Raw genomic sequence first — 15943 nt, 5'->3', positions numbered from 1 at the left:
ACTGCTTGCAATATGAAAGCGTGAAATAAAACAGCCAGTAGACAATATTAGGAAAAGGGTAGTTTCATTTTACTTCATTTCACAGGATTTCATATTTTAGTGATAAGGAGGCAGCAAAACATGATCAGGACACAATATTCCTCCTCCCCCCCCAAAAAAAAATGAGTACAATAACAAATACAAGAATCACAAATTTTCGCATGATATTTATGCCCTATGGATTGCCCAATATTTTTAAAGTCACTGGGCATTTCCCGGATAGTAACAGCAACAACTGCGATTCGTGGAACAAGGAACAATTCAGAATCTAATGGGATTTTGTAAATGATGGCTGTTGGGGCACCTTAGAAAAAGAAATTGAGAGGAGATAAATCAGGAGCTATCGGGGAATGGGGGACTATGTGATAGGACTATTCCCTCAATCCATCTATATCCAAATGACTGATCCAAAAAGTCATGTGTAATGAGATGAAACTCCATTCATAATGTGAAGGAATTCATCGGTAAAGGTTCAATATTCTCTGATTACCAACAGCGAACATTTGTTGATTTGGTAATTGAACGCCTCGTTAGAAATCTTTTCCGATATAATAGCACAGACCCTATTATCACAAGATATTTTCCATAATATCTTGATGTTGTTCCATATTCTGAATATCGATTCCCCCTGGGGGGGGCACCTCGAAATGAGGTTGAGATGCTTCCGGCATGGTGGTTGGATCTCGCCACCCTGGAGGATACACTAATAGGTAGGGGATCTGACTCCTCCCATCGATGACGGGACGTACTTCCTTCGGGGCGGGTTGTACCGTGACCGGTGATGCTCCTTAGGACTCAACCACAGTTCCCGCCAATGCTGCTATTGCGGCGGTCCGGTCATTCAGTTTTTATGGTTTAAATCCGTGTGCCTTCGTGGCGGGTTGGAGAGTTAGATGGCTGACTATTCTGAATATCGGACAACACCATAAAGACATAATAATAAAATTTTGGAATATTTTGCGATAATGGAGGTAGTGCATCCATTTCCTATAAGCCATAGACGAAGTAAATATCGGAAAACTCGGTGTTCGTAAAACATGTAATTCATGTACCTCAAAAGTCACAACGATTCATAGCCGAGGTCTATCATTAGGAACCAGTATAAATTGACGTTGAGATATGAAGAATCACCTATGTGTTTATGATCCTTACCCATATTATCTAACTCTTCCTTAAGTTTGTATGTGGTGTGGTGCATATTTTTGGTTTGTGGATGCAATACCAACTCAGGTGCCGCTCTCATCATCTAACCATTGTTCAAAACAGGGAGGTTCGTCCCGAAATAGCCCTTAAGCTATTTCGAAATGGGACATTAATATAATTTAATTAAATGACACTAAGTTAGTAAATAGAGAGGCAGTATACATTGTATAGTAAATAAAATTTAGAAAATAAATTTGATAATATAATTAAGTGACGTAAAAAATAAGAAGTATGAAATTTTTTTAAATTCTTTTGCCCTATGATATTTGTTGCGATACTAACATAAAAATGTTAGAATTGTTGAATAAATAATAATGAAATAAGAATTTCTTAATGCAAAAGATTTTAAAAGCATAATAAAAATTAATTGATTTATAATTGTACATAAATTTCATTTAGATTTGGTAATTTGCAAGTATAATTTTAGAAATTAGCACATTTCGTGCAGCATTATTTTTTTGTTAATTAGCTTACCAAGCCTCAATTTAATTATCAGGTACGACCATCCATATTCGACCAGGTCGTTTCTTGTCTATAAGCCACATGTTCAATTTAAGTGCAAATTCGACTAATACATCGTCTGGGCTATTTTATTGTGCAGGATTTTCTGCCATTGCTTTCTTTCTCTCTTTTTTTCTCCCCATCTTATTTTAAAACAGGTCGCAACTTCTTTTCTTTCTTTTGAAAGAAGGGAGAAGGCTCAAAGGTTGATAACCTCTGCCTTTTTTGCAGCACCGTTTTCCGTTTTTGTGCTGAATTCTTTGTCTTTATTTTAACCCCAAATCGCTCAACTTTAAAAAAAATGCTTTTTGTTGAAAAATCTGATGTTTGCAAGCGAACGGGAAACAAAGCGAGAACACCAAGGGGAATGTTTGATCAAAACTTTTAATTAAATGATCCTTAAACGAATTACACATATTTAATCATATTTTAATTAGTTGTTGCAAATGTCCACTTGAAAGTTGTAAAAAAAAAAAAAAAAAAAACGACGAAAGTGGTATGGTTCCGCAGTATGGTTTTGTGCGTGTATGTATAAGTGCTTGCGTGTAGCGCCTCGCTTGCACGCTAGAGGAAGGAAAATTTTTGCCTTCATCCTCATCTAAAGAGTCTAAAATTTAATATAGATTTACTTTTTTATGACAAGGCTACACTTCAAATTTCATTTATCAACCTCGTTACATTTTTGAGTTAACATGTTCATATCTACATGGATAAAGAGCCAAATAGTCTGGATTTTGTTGCCTAGAATGCCCAAAAAATAATTTGGGCTAGATTGGGACTTGGTTCTGCTGTATCCGATTCAGACTGATAATCGATTGTACCCTGTACACCCGGCTGACTATTGTTTTCCCGGCAGTGAATACCGGTTCTCGCACATGCGCCGAAACTGGTAGTTGATGCTTGTTCTTGTGTATAGTCAACCACCCCTCCAGCACTGAACGACGCAGTATCGATGTACTTGTAGTTAATACTGACAGGAATATGATTCCAAATGTGAATTTTGCTTCTTCGGAAGATGTATTGGCGACGAGCCTATGACCTTGTTATTGACTGTGATTGACGGGTGGTTGAGAAAAGAAAAGGAAAGGCTTTGTTGATATACTTAGTATAGGAGAGGACTTGGGATTATTGAATGGTACATGCACGCTACGTAAAGTAAAGACCAGTAATGACTGGAAATGAATATATATGCAATGATATATCTTAACTCAATTTAACTCGTAATTAATATCCTTTTTTTATAATCTTAAATTAACCCAAATTGTCTCTTATTTCATGGTTGAGGTTGTTTCTTGGTACTGTCGGGTCAAAACCGAAGGGTTCCAAGTTCAAGACCCGATTCCATCGAAGAACCATAGCATAAGCGGATTTGGCGCAGATTAAATCTGTCGGAGCAAAACGTCCTCTCGCTGGTGTGATGCGGAAGTTTGGAGAGGGGATACCAGCTCACATGCCGTTCTCGTCATCTGGCCATTTAGAATTGAGAGATCTGTCGTAAAATAGTCCTAGTGTTGCTTTAAAACGAGAAGTTAAAATAACTGAACTTCTCTTCTTTCATGATCACGCTTTTTATTTAATTATTGCCAACACACGCTTTAAAACATTCCTTTTTCTTTTTCTCGCATTCCACGAGCGAAAGGATAGGAATCCCTGCTACCTAAGCAGGAATTTCAAAGTATCTAATATTCCTTTTCCTAAGTCGACACGTATCAAATAAATCCCAATCAGAATCACGTAATGAAACCACTAAAGAGAAAAATTCTGACATTTTTCGCTTTTTGTCTTCCAGTGCGAATGATTGCATAGTGCCTTTTTTCCTGAACAAAAATTATGCCTCTTGTGGTAAAATAAATTGTTCATTCAAAAGAAATCTCTTTCTTTCCTCCACGTAATTGCCAACATTATACTTCACTCCAAAATTAAATAACTATTGCAACAATTAATATATCCAAAAATTTATATATATATATATATATATATATATATATATATATATATATATATATATATATATATATATATATATATATATATATATATATATATATATATATATATAACGCGGAAGTCATCAGTTTTATAGAGCGCGTGTTAAAAATAATTAAATAAAAATTGAGAATGTGATCAGGTAATAAGAGAATATTTTAGAATGGTGCGAATATTGGTTAAATTAAGGTAAAAATTAGAAAATTAATTAGGATTTAAATTAAATTAAGAGCTATCATCACACAGACTCACATACAAATTTACACACATATGCATTAAAAAAAAAAAAATCGAGTATACTCGTAGCGTCTCTAAGGCACGACAGCGAATAAAGCTTTATCGTGCTATAGGTAACGTGATATCTGTCCCAGGTCGAGCAGAAAAAGAGGTAAAGAGATATGCAGATATTACATTTAGTCTGTGTCATGTTTGTATACCGATGTAAAGTATCAGGTTGATACAGTATCAGTATCACATAATCCTAATTAAAACCAAAATTTAACCCTGATTTACTATTTTGGTGTAACCATCATTAACAAAAATTCATTTATCCAGAGTTTAAGTTTTATACATTGAAGAGTATCAAGTTAGCGTTTCAAGCTTCTTACATATATGTAATGATATTTTAAACTCTTAATTTAATCCAAATAAATTTCCAAGATTTTATCTTAATTTAGCCCATCGTAACTTCATTCTAAAATATTCTCTTATTTCTTGATCCAATTTCACTTTCGGTTTAATTAATTCCTCTATAAAAATAATGCGTCATCAGTACTACGTATCAAGAGAAAGTGATATCTTCGGTTGCCCTTGAAAACATGTCAAAGTTCACCAAGTGTATTGAATTGGCGCCTGGCCAGAAATCCTATGTTATATAAGACTAGTGATCATTTGTTCGTCCCTTTTTTACTTCTGTATTTGTGCCGCGCTGCGTCTTCTTGTTAATAATTAGGCTTTCCCGAAATGGATATTAAAACGAAATTAAAAATACCAAGACTCTTCACTGCTTCTAACCTGCATTCTACTTAAATCAAAAATAATGTTACATATTATTTAGTCGACAGGATTCAAATAACTTTACATATATATAAATATATATAAATTGATGTCTGTACCACATATCAAATTTTTATCTGCTACCTTTTTGCGTCTCTGAAAAAGTCTGTTTGTGTATATTTCTTGACCGAAATTTGAAGCTACTTTCTTGGTACAAAACACGAATGCTAAAATTCATTCATCTAGTGTTTATCTTATTAAGTTCTGGACTTATTAACAGACATTCCAATTAGCAATTAATCCTGTAATGGATATAGTTCAAAATTGAATTGGCGTCCGTAGTTTCGCTGATCAAAACAACCAAATGTCGAAATTCATAGTCTTGGTCCATATTTTATTAGAACGCACATTTCGGCCGTCTTAGGATTAAAAGAGTTATGCTATTCAAGTCTCACCGATAGAATTTACCTCACGCGTTTTAAATAAATAAAAGTGCGCCAACGTCAACAAGAAATTTCTTGCTTGCACAGCATTTTCATTTTCTCAAGGTCAACCCTCATCGTAAATACAAGGTATCGTTTAGCAGAACTCGAGGGAGAATTTTTAAAATGTTCTTTTAGACTAATTACTGATTTATTTTAAGCGTGTAATTTGCTACAGAGAGAAGGAGTAGAGGTTGTTTTCCTTCTCATTTTTCTATTCGTCTTTATTTAATTGAAAGGTCTCCAAAAAAAAGAGAAAAAAAGAACAGCTGATGGAAAGATAAAGGGTTAACTGAATTCGAAAACCCTTCCGCTACGTCATTAAAAAGCTAAGAGAAACACAGTTAAAGTGTTTTTCCAATTGAAATCTACGATTACAATTGGCTACGCTCTTATTTTCGATGTGTAAATAATCACGTAACGCTCATCAACAACGTCAAAACAGATTTACACCGTGTAATTCTGAAAACGAAACATTTTGTTGCGTAGAATATGAATTTTCAGAAGACAGCGCACTTGTTGGATTTTGAAAATTTGTATTTTCTCTAGTAAATATTTGACGTTATGAAATCCCACTAAACGAATTTAACACTTTAAATGCTACCACGAGATATTTCGTCTTTCAGATACTTCCAATAACAGGTTTCTGTGGGCTAAAATTTGTCTCTTATGCTCTAGTAAATATTTGACGTTATGAAATCCCACTAAACGAATTTAACACTTTAAACCTACCGACGAGATATCTCGTCTTTCAGATACTTCCAATTACATGTTTCTGTGGGCTAAAATTTGTCTCTTATGCCAGTTTAGATAAGTTGGACTTCCTAATACATATTTACCAAACTATCTAAACTGGCATAAGAGACAAATTTTAGGCCACAGAAACCTGTAATTGGAAGTATCTGAAAGACGAGATATCTCGTCTGTAGCGTTAAAAGTATTAATGAAATTTGGGGTTTAAATTATATAGAAATGTTCCAGATTAAAATGCTTGCCCCATTTTAACTAAAACAAACTATCTAAATAATATTTAAGAAGGGGGAAAAAAAAAGAATACTTTAAATACAGTTCCCTAGAAATTATTTTATATATTTAAACAAAATCCCTACAATAATATATTTGCTTTTGCTAAACAAAATATCTCCCCAAATTAAAAGAAGAAAATTTATGGTTTTAAATTTCGTTGAACTTGTTTAATTTTCATAAGCACAATACACCCATTATGCTTATGAAATGACTTGCGTTGGGTTTATATGCATTCACAAATTGTGTTACAGACCTAACAGAAGATCAATTTGATAAAGATTTACATTACAAATGTTAAACCGGAGTGCCAGATTCCATCTATCTAGCTCTTCAGTTGTTTCGGATAGCCGTGCAGACAGATTTTCTTAAAATGTTGTTCAAAACTCGACAGAAATTTGATACAATGATCACATACCAAATTTCATCCGCCTAGCTCAAAATTATTTTTTAGTTATAAAGGTCATAAACACACAGACGTGGTTTCAATAAGTTTTCAGCAGTCAGGATGGTGTAAAACAAACAGATTCGTGAAACTTTCCGAGTTCGAATTTTTTTAACAAGTACAATGCTTTCTCATCTTATTCATTGTATATAAGAGAATAGAAAGTTCGAATTTCACAGTGCAGAAAGTAAAAAAGCAAACCTAAATAAGAATTTTTTTTAATGAATTATTTGCTTCGATTTCTTTTTTTTTTCTTACTTTTTATTTGTTTAAAGTACTTAAAAGCATTTCATTTATAGAAGAAAAAAAAAATGACGGGTAGGGGGTGTAATTTTTTTTTTTTCTTTTCGATTCTCTTTTTACTTCCAAATAAGAAAGTCACTTATCGTGTCCAAATGCTCACAGATAGCCATATAGACACTCAATTTATTTTTTGAATTTTCCCCGAAATATTTGCATATGTGAGATATCGCGTTTCAAAGACTTAATCCAAAATCATGCAGATATATTGATGGAAATTCAACCTTCTAACTCTCCGACCCACCCTAAGGCACACGGATTTAAACCAAAAACTGAATGACCGGACCGCCGCTACAGCAATTGGCGGGAACTGTGGTTGAGTCCTAAGGGCCGTCACCGGCCACGGTACAACCCTCCCCGAAGGAAGTACGTCCCGTCATCGATGGGAGGAGCCAGATCCCCCACCTATTAGTGTACCCTCCAGGGTGGCGAGATCCAACCACCATGCCGGAAGCATCTCATCCTCATTTCGAGGTGCCCCCCCGAGGGTCATATATATAAATAGATGGAAAAACAGCATATGTCAAACATGCATTTTGAGTTACCGTGTTGAATTAGAAAAATAAACTAATAGACAGTCTTGCAATTGACAAATTAGCATGAAAATCTGATACCACATTTCATTCATCTAGATGTTTAGTTTAGTTATATTAACGTCTCTTTTAAAAACAAAATTAGGAATATTTCGGGACGGGCCTCGTGGTTTTGAACCGCGGTCAGAAGACGAGGACGATACCTGATCTGGCACCCCCTTTCTAAGCTTCCACATCACTGCAGCTGGAGAACGTTTGGCCCCGTCGAATTTAAAGAGCACCAGACCTGCTTCCACGACAGTTATTCGGGGCAATCGGCTCTCAAACCTAAAACATTTGACTACCAGGCCACCGCAGCCATTTCTATCAATTAGAATGGAATAATTGTGCTGACATATATGTGAAAAATATAACATACTTCCAAAAATATATTTTTTCGAACACAGTAAGATCTAAAACATCGAAGTTCAACACTAATTTGAAGGTCAATATTTTTAATGAAAATATTTTCTTTTCCTATTATGCTCCGTACACGATAAAGTAAAAAAAGTTCAATAACATGGTCTTGTTCTTCTTTTGTAATTTTTTTAATTCTTTTTTTAACTGAACAGAAATTTAAAGTTACTTAATCGCACATTTGGCAATTCAGACTAAACTACTTGGCGCTATTTACTTGTTATTTAAACTGTGCCAAATCTTGCTTCCCAGACTGACAAATTACTGACTGTAGTAAAACAAAGAATGAAAAAAAAAACCTCTCAGTAAGGGATTTGACTTCATTTCATTATCATTTGCCGTATTATATGTTTAAATACTTACCATACTTGTTTATGAATATGACATCTATAATAAAACTTAATTCTAAAAATTATTTGGTTAAAATTTCTTGGTATAATATATTTTTAACATTAAAATTGTAAATCCCATCCTAGTTTTCAGAGGAAAGAGAAATAATTTATGTAAGTTTGTACTAAACGAGGCTTCTTGTTTAACTTATTTCTTAAAGACTAAAATGTTTCTTCTTATTATTAGTATAACACTCAATTTGTCATGGGATACATTATCCAAGTGCTCGTTATAATAAACTATTAAACCCTGACTGACAATACGATACTAGAAACTTTATTCTATGAACTAGAATATGCAATCTAATACAGATTAATTAAAGTTATTTAGATCTAAGCAGCAAACTCGCTGCTTCGCGCATGCTCTAACGTGTCTCAGTCTAATAGCTCTTGTTACATGATCAAAGCAGCGCCATCTGGTGGTGTGGAATGCTTAGTAATTTTTAAAAATTATAATAATGTTATTCTTATTTTAAATTTTAATGTAATAACAATATGTGATTAAAGTGAGAAGAAATACGATGCGACTAAAAGTATTTGAAATAAACTTTGTTTTAGAAATAATATATAAAAGTTATTAAGTTAATTTATAAGAATCATCAATAATAAATTAATGAATTTGTTATTAATAAAGATTATATAATAATTAAATACTTTAGTATAATTATTTTGATTTTAATATATTATAAGGAAATAAGTTCCCCCCCCTGATAGGATAATTTAAAGCAAATATCACCGTTCAAATCTGATTCGATTATTTTTTTTTTCATTATTTGTAACTGTAACTGCAATATAGGAAATCATTCATTAGAAACAGTTATATTATTTCGTCGTTAAAATGTAAAATCTGTTATTTCAATTCAATTCATTCATATAAAATGTATTCTGTTTTAGTTTATTCATTATTTCAGCATATTGTTGAATAACTATTTCCTAGAATAAATAACATATTAAAAGATGATAACATAAAATAAATATTTTGCATTTAATTTAAAATGTAAAATATGCGAGTGCGGATAACTCACCTATTTTCTACCTCCACATTGCAAAAGGGTAAAATGACTGTTTCATTTCATGGGCTAGGTTAATTAAATTTCCTAATTTCTTAATTAAGCCGATTTTACAAATTAAAATATAAATAAATTAAATTATTAATCTTTCTAGTTCGACGAATTAAGTAATATTGTCAAAAAGGTATATGAAAGAAAGACTTGAATTTTTGCTAACTAAACATAATTTGAAAAAGAAAACTGCTTTCAATCCAATAAAAAGAATAAGAATGCATTTAATACATGTTCACATGCTATAGCTGCAATTAGCAGCGCCATTTTAATTTCGAAAAATTTTATGTGTCTAACTGGAGGAAAAGAATTTGACATAGCTAGCTTCAATGTTAATGACAACGCATAGTTAAAAAAGATGGCTATAATGAAAATACATGATAGTTAAAAAAAATGCACTGATTAATTTATATAAAAAAAGATAAATAAATGAAATAAACTTACAAAAACAATTTTAAAAAATATGATTAGCTAAAATATTTATCTAGAAAAAAAAACACGTTTATTTTTCCTTCTGATTGGTAAATCCAAGTTGGTTATGTCATGGAAATCTATTCCAAATGAACGTCATGTCAGTTTAATGAAATGTAACCGATAGTAGGTAGCAAGAATTAATCATTACTGAAGTTAATTTTTCTCTTTTTTTCTTTTTTCTTATTTGTTATTGATTATTTATCTTATTTATTTTCTTATTTATTATTTTACTCTCATCCGTGAAAGTTTTAAAAAAAGACAGATAACGCTGATAATTTTTGAAAGAATTTCTGAAAATTCTGTTTAGAACTGTGAATTATTGTTTCGTGCAATATAGAAGGCATATAGAAAAGTATAATAAGACATATATATTAAAGTAATTTCTCTTACAAGATTTTCACTTTCTTTTATATAAACGTTTTATACGAAAATATTTTATTTGCTCTTTAAAAAGTTCAAATTGTTTCTCCCACGAGCTGTTTACCACAATTTTCTCTCTCGTGGTACTTGATTTTAGGCTTTAGATTTCTTGGCAGTATATCTACTTGTTGAAGCACTAATAGCAAATTTTACTCGCACGAAACGTTCGCACCCAGCCAAAAAAAGAGGCCCATTGGGGACAAAAACACTTGCTCAGGCGACTGTCGGTCGTTTCCGTTCAAGCACACTGGGACAAAAAACAAAAACAGAACCAAAAACGAAACGAACGAAGAGCACAGAAGTCAACACTTGTGAATCAGTTGAGCCATTCTTTGCAAACCAAAGACGATCCTTCAACGAGTGGATCTATTTTTACCCCAGCTATTTCGTTCCAGCAAGCGAGATGTTTACATGCTTAGCGTGTTCGGAACACTTGTTAAGGCAGAATGAGCTACCCAAAGGGTATTTTTATATGGGTGGGGTGATGATACCTGACGAAAGAGACGAGACTTATTTACATCAGAATGTACTATCGTAAAAAGCATTGTGTTTAGAGAGGCGTGTACATTTAAAATATTGAGCTGTAATTCTCCGCATTTGCTATTCTTTGGCTTCTATTCTTTTGCAGACGATAATAAACACGCTAAATTTGGAATAGTGTGTTCGAAAATACAGTGAAGTTGATTCTGATTTCTCAAAACAGGCATTGGCATTTTAAAGCCTGTTTATTGAATTGTTTACTTGTTATAATCTTATTAATAATATTACAAATTTAATAATAATATTTAATGTTTATTATTAAATGATACTTATTAATTAAAATATAACTTATTATATATTTATTAATTAATATTAAGGAAGATAATACAGGGTGTTCATTAATTATTGTCGGGGTTTCCGTACCTTATAACTTTCGAATAAAAAATATTACGCAAAAACCGATTACGTATTCGTAAATTACAACTCAAAGAATTTTATTAATGATATTAAAATGTAAAGCAAATGCGCTAAGATCGCATTGTTGCCAAGTAAAATTCTTTGAGTTATAATTTATGAATACATAATCGCCTACAGCTGAATGCCTACAAAGTGCAAATTGTGCAAGCTTTACACTTTAATATCATTAATAAAATTCTTTGAGTTGTAATTTACGAATACGTAATCGATTTTTGCGTAATATTTTTTATTCGAAAGTTATGAGGTACGGAAACCCCGACAATAACTAATAAACACCCTGTATTTTACATTGAAGACGAGCTCACCAACATAGTACTGATAGTTGAAGACTAGATTGATTAATTGATTTGAAATTCTTCCCCCCCCCCCTTTTTTTTTGTCATAATGGCTTTTTTTTTGGTCATAATGTTTTTTTTTTTTCTTTGCCATACTGCACCATTTATATGATAAAATCAAAGCATTGTTAATATTTAAAACTTTGTATAAGATCAAGCATGTTTATACGTAAACTAATATAAGATGTTTTATAGCAAAGAAAACATTTTTTTAAAAATTATTATATTATAAAAATTCAATATATGGTATAATTTAATAAATATAATTAACTAATATATATGGTATGGTTTAATATAATATGGTATAGGATGGAATGGTTTGAGGTTAAATATATGGCATAAAGGTGTATAGAATTTAAATATTCAAAAATGCTTGGATGACAGACAATTCTTTCACAAAAAACTCTGGTACGATGAATGAAAAGAATGGTGGTGAATGAAATCTAGAAATTCACATGTTATATTTTAAATAGAAAAAAGCTAATATTGTCATTATTTAATAACCAAATACATTGACATGAAACATCAAATTATATTAACAACTTCATTTGCCAATGTATAAAAAATATATATATATTTTGCGATTCTTACTTTCTGACATAAGAACTCGAATCTGTATTTCAATAATGGTATGGTCATTATATTAACTATTTGATAATGAATAAAGAACGTTTTAGATTCTACATCTGCACGTTTATCTACGATTCAAACTCAGAATCTCGAATTAATCAAACAGAATTGTCCAAAAACTTTTATAGAATAGTTATGGTTTAATAATGTCCATGCGTTCCTACACAATTATTTTACAAAAAATATACAGATAAAATGTCCAGAATAACTACAATAAATTGGATTTTCTTTTAGTTAAAGTTGATTTATCTTTAATTTTCACTTTTCCTAATATTTGGAAGTAAAGAAAAAAAAAAAAAAAAAAACATGACAATAAATCATTTGCATTATTTTTTCCTAGTAAATATTTAATACCGCTTTTTCTTTACTTACTTATTTATTTTGAAAAGAATTTTCAGATACATTAATTTAAAATAAATAGTTTATTTTGAATCTTTTATGCAGCAAGAATTCCATTGATTTATTTCAACATATAAAGATATTACTGAAGATATTTCAAACAATGAAAAATATTTTGAATCACATTAAAATTTTTACCCAGAAATATGCCAACTGGTTTATTTAATTCGAAATACAATTAGAATTTTTCTTCCCTTTTTTTATGATTTGCTGTTTTTTTAGAAAAAGAATGCAACATATCTTTAAAAATTAGCGTTTTTAAAGGGCATTAATTTTTATAATCACCAACTGTTAGAAATGCAATATAACAATATTAGAAGACTGATCCAACTGACTACAGCAAAACTAACTAGATTTTTGGAAGTTGCCAATGTGAAAATGCTAATAAATATTTGATAATTAAACTCTACCTTGCAATTTCAACTGAAATGGTTAAAAAAAAGATTTTAAAATTTCTCTGGGCCTCTTGGTTTAAAAGAATTTAGGAACTTGACAACAATTGATTAATTTGACTTCAGACAACAAAAATTATGGGTAAAAATATTTAAACTATATAAAATTAAAAATAATCTTAGTACAAATAAATAAATAAAATATATATAGAATAAAGAGGATAAGAACATAACGCTAGGTAAGGAAACCACTTATGCCATTTTACCCAAATCAAAGATACAATCTGCAAAGAAAAGAAAGGTTTATGATTTTATACCAGCGGCGAAAATGCTAATAAATATTTCAAATTTATGTTGCAGAGAAATCGTCTGCGACCTCAATTAATTTTTTTCTAGTTCGAAGAAAATTGCTTTTACCATCGCAGACGATACTGATAAACTGTAAATTGCATTATTGAAGCGAAGCAAACTTATTTTTATTGAGATGACGATAAAATAAAATTATTGATGAATATTATGAATACAAATCTTCGAGTATTTTGTTAGTTTGTCATCAGATTATTTTGTCCTTGGAAACCTTTTGTGAGTATAAATACTAACTTCATAATTTAATATTTAATAAGAATTCAAAATTTTTACTATCAGTATTAAAACATGTTTAAATTTATAAATTACTGCACATTTTTATAGCGTTCGTTTTTTTTAATAAAAAAAAAATCGCACGGCTTTACTTTAATAAAAAAAAAATGCATTTCGATTATTCCCAAGTATTTTCGAAAATAACTTTTTAATCGAAAATAGAATAAGTAATTAAAGTTATTTTTCAATATTCCAATTAAACCATTTGATTGTTAGTTAATTAATTTGATACTCAATATTAATTTTTAACTAACGTGTATGACTAAGTGTATTCTTCTTTTATTACAGAATGTGTTTCCATTTTTCATTTTTTTTAAGTATGGTGTAAAAGAATGTGTAATTTTGACTTCCGTTCAAATTTGCTATTTCATTTGTAGTTTCAATTATTTATTTCTTTTTGAATGATTGAGATGATTTAACAATTTTGCATATTTTTAAAGGACTCTTACATTTTACTTTTTATCAAAGACATACTTTTTAAATATTTTTAGACGAAAAAAAAACATTTTTTTTTTTAAATCATGCGACAAATTTGTAATAGAATTTTTAATATATTTGCAATGAGAACTGAAAGACTTATTGCAACAAAACTATTCCTTCATTGCATAAATTCTGCAAAATGAAACGTCCGTCGAGCCGGAGTCGAACCAGCGACCTATGGATTTCGGTGACAGAACCACTACAGTCCACCGCTCTGCCAACTGAGCTATCGACGGTTCCCCAGAAAGTGGTTAGCAAAATTTAAACTCGCTCTTTCATAATAAGGTCATGACTGCTTTTCTCTTATACTTTCTTTGTTCTCTCTTTAATTCCTCTGCAAAAAATAAACAACCCGATGTGTCGCAGTATTTTTGTTTTTCAAATGTTTTTGATATCAAGTTAGCTTAAAGAAAAACAAATGGGTTTTGTTTCATTTCCATGTAAGATTTTTTTTGTTTTTTTATTTCGTGTCTTAAAACCAATACAATGCTTTACGATGAATGAAGCTGATATTTTATTTTTGGAAACTCCGTATAATCTGTTTTCAGCCGGGATACACAGTTTATATAATCAACTTATACTTGAGTACCCTAAGACTTGTGGAAAAAGCTGGACATATATTTCAGTATGGAAATGTATATGTATGGAGGTTTGATATATGGCGGTTCCATCGTATTTTGGTGTAAGTTCTTGGGAAAAGTACTGCTGTGTCGTCTGGCAAATGGCCAAATTATAAAGACCTTTAAAAAGCTTTTTTAACATTGTTAAAATGCGAAAATAAAAATTGAAAATTAATATTGAATGTAAACATTTTGAACCTGTAGATGTTAAAATGCATTTTTCGAATATCTTGTGAGTTGTTATATATTTAATTATGACATAATTTAAATAATTCTATGTTGATTATCGTTATTGTTCTTCTCTCTTCCTCTCTTTTGTTCTAAGCATACAGAACTAAAGAGAGTATGTATTTCGGAATTTTTATTTTGAATCGATTGGACATAAAATTCGATACAAATTTGTTATTTCATCGACAAGACTACTTAACAAATCTCATTTATCTAATTGATCGTATTTTCAATATATCGTGCTCATAAACGAAAAGATAGATAATCAATTTATTGACAAGTTTGTTTCAAAACTTACAGTTCTAATGATTGAATCTATAAACCGAATTTCTTCCATCTGTCTCTTTTCGTTTTTCAGTTGCCTTATTCATATATATAAAGGCAAACAGACAGACAGGCCTTTTCGTTGATAGGTTTGGCCCAAAATTTGATAATCAGAAATATTTACAGAAATACCCCATGCAAATTTCATTTGTCCAACTTACTTCATTTATGAATTTTTAATATCAAAAACGGGAACACATGATACTTAAAATATTTTTTCTGGCTCATGGGAATCTGAAAAGTGAGAAAAATCGAAGGTCAATTTTTGACGATAGCAATATTTTATTTTTTTATGTTCGGTAGGTCGACGTTTGGTCTACGTTTTAGCTTTCATGTCATAAAAAAAAAAAAAAAAAAAAAATCTAGGGACCTTGGCCAAGGCCATGAAAACCACGAATGCTCAGATTTTTATAGTCAAAGAACCGAAATTGACCATTTTCTGATTTAATTATAAAGAAAACTGAGTATACATTTTAAAAAACTTTTTTCTCGACCAAATGAAACCGATATTGTTACAAGGAAACCATTTTTTTATAATATAAAACACGTATATCTATGATCTTGCATTGTTAAGTTGTCGTCTTTACATGTAAACAAAAGCGCAGACTGGCAGACGGTCAACACTTTGATC

General features: G+C 30.9%; 1 non-coding gene across 1 annotated transcript; it reads right to left on the bottom strand.

Annotated features, from left to right (window-relative positions):
- Positions 1–14287: 14287 nt before the first annotated feature.
- Trnay-gua (transfer RNA tyrosine (anticodon GUA)) lies at positions 14288–14376 on the bottom strand. The gene is given in 2 exon segments: positions 14288–14323; positions 14340–14376. It is a non-coding gene; the product is annotated as a tRNA-Tyr (tRNA).
- Between the last annotated feature and the right edge of the window lie 1567 nt (positions 14377–15943).

Source organism: Argiope bruennichi, chromosome 10 (assembly GCF_947563725.1).
Source record: "Argiope bruennichi chromosome 10, qqArgBrue1.1, whole genome shotgun sequence".
NCBI lineage: Eukaryota > Metazoa > Arthropoda > Arachnida > Araneae > Araneidae > Argiope > Argiope bruennichi.
This window is presented reverse-complemented; position numbering and strand designations above follow the sequence as displayed.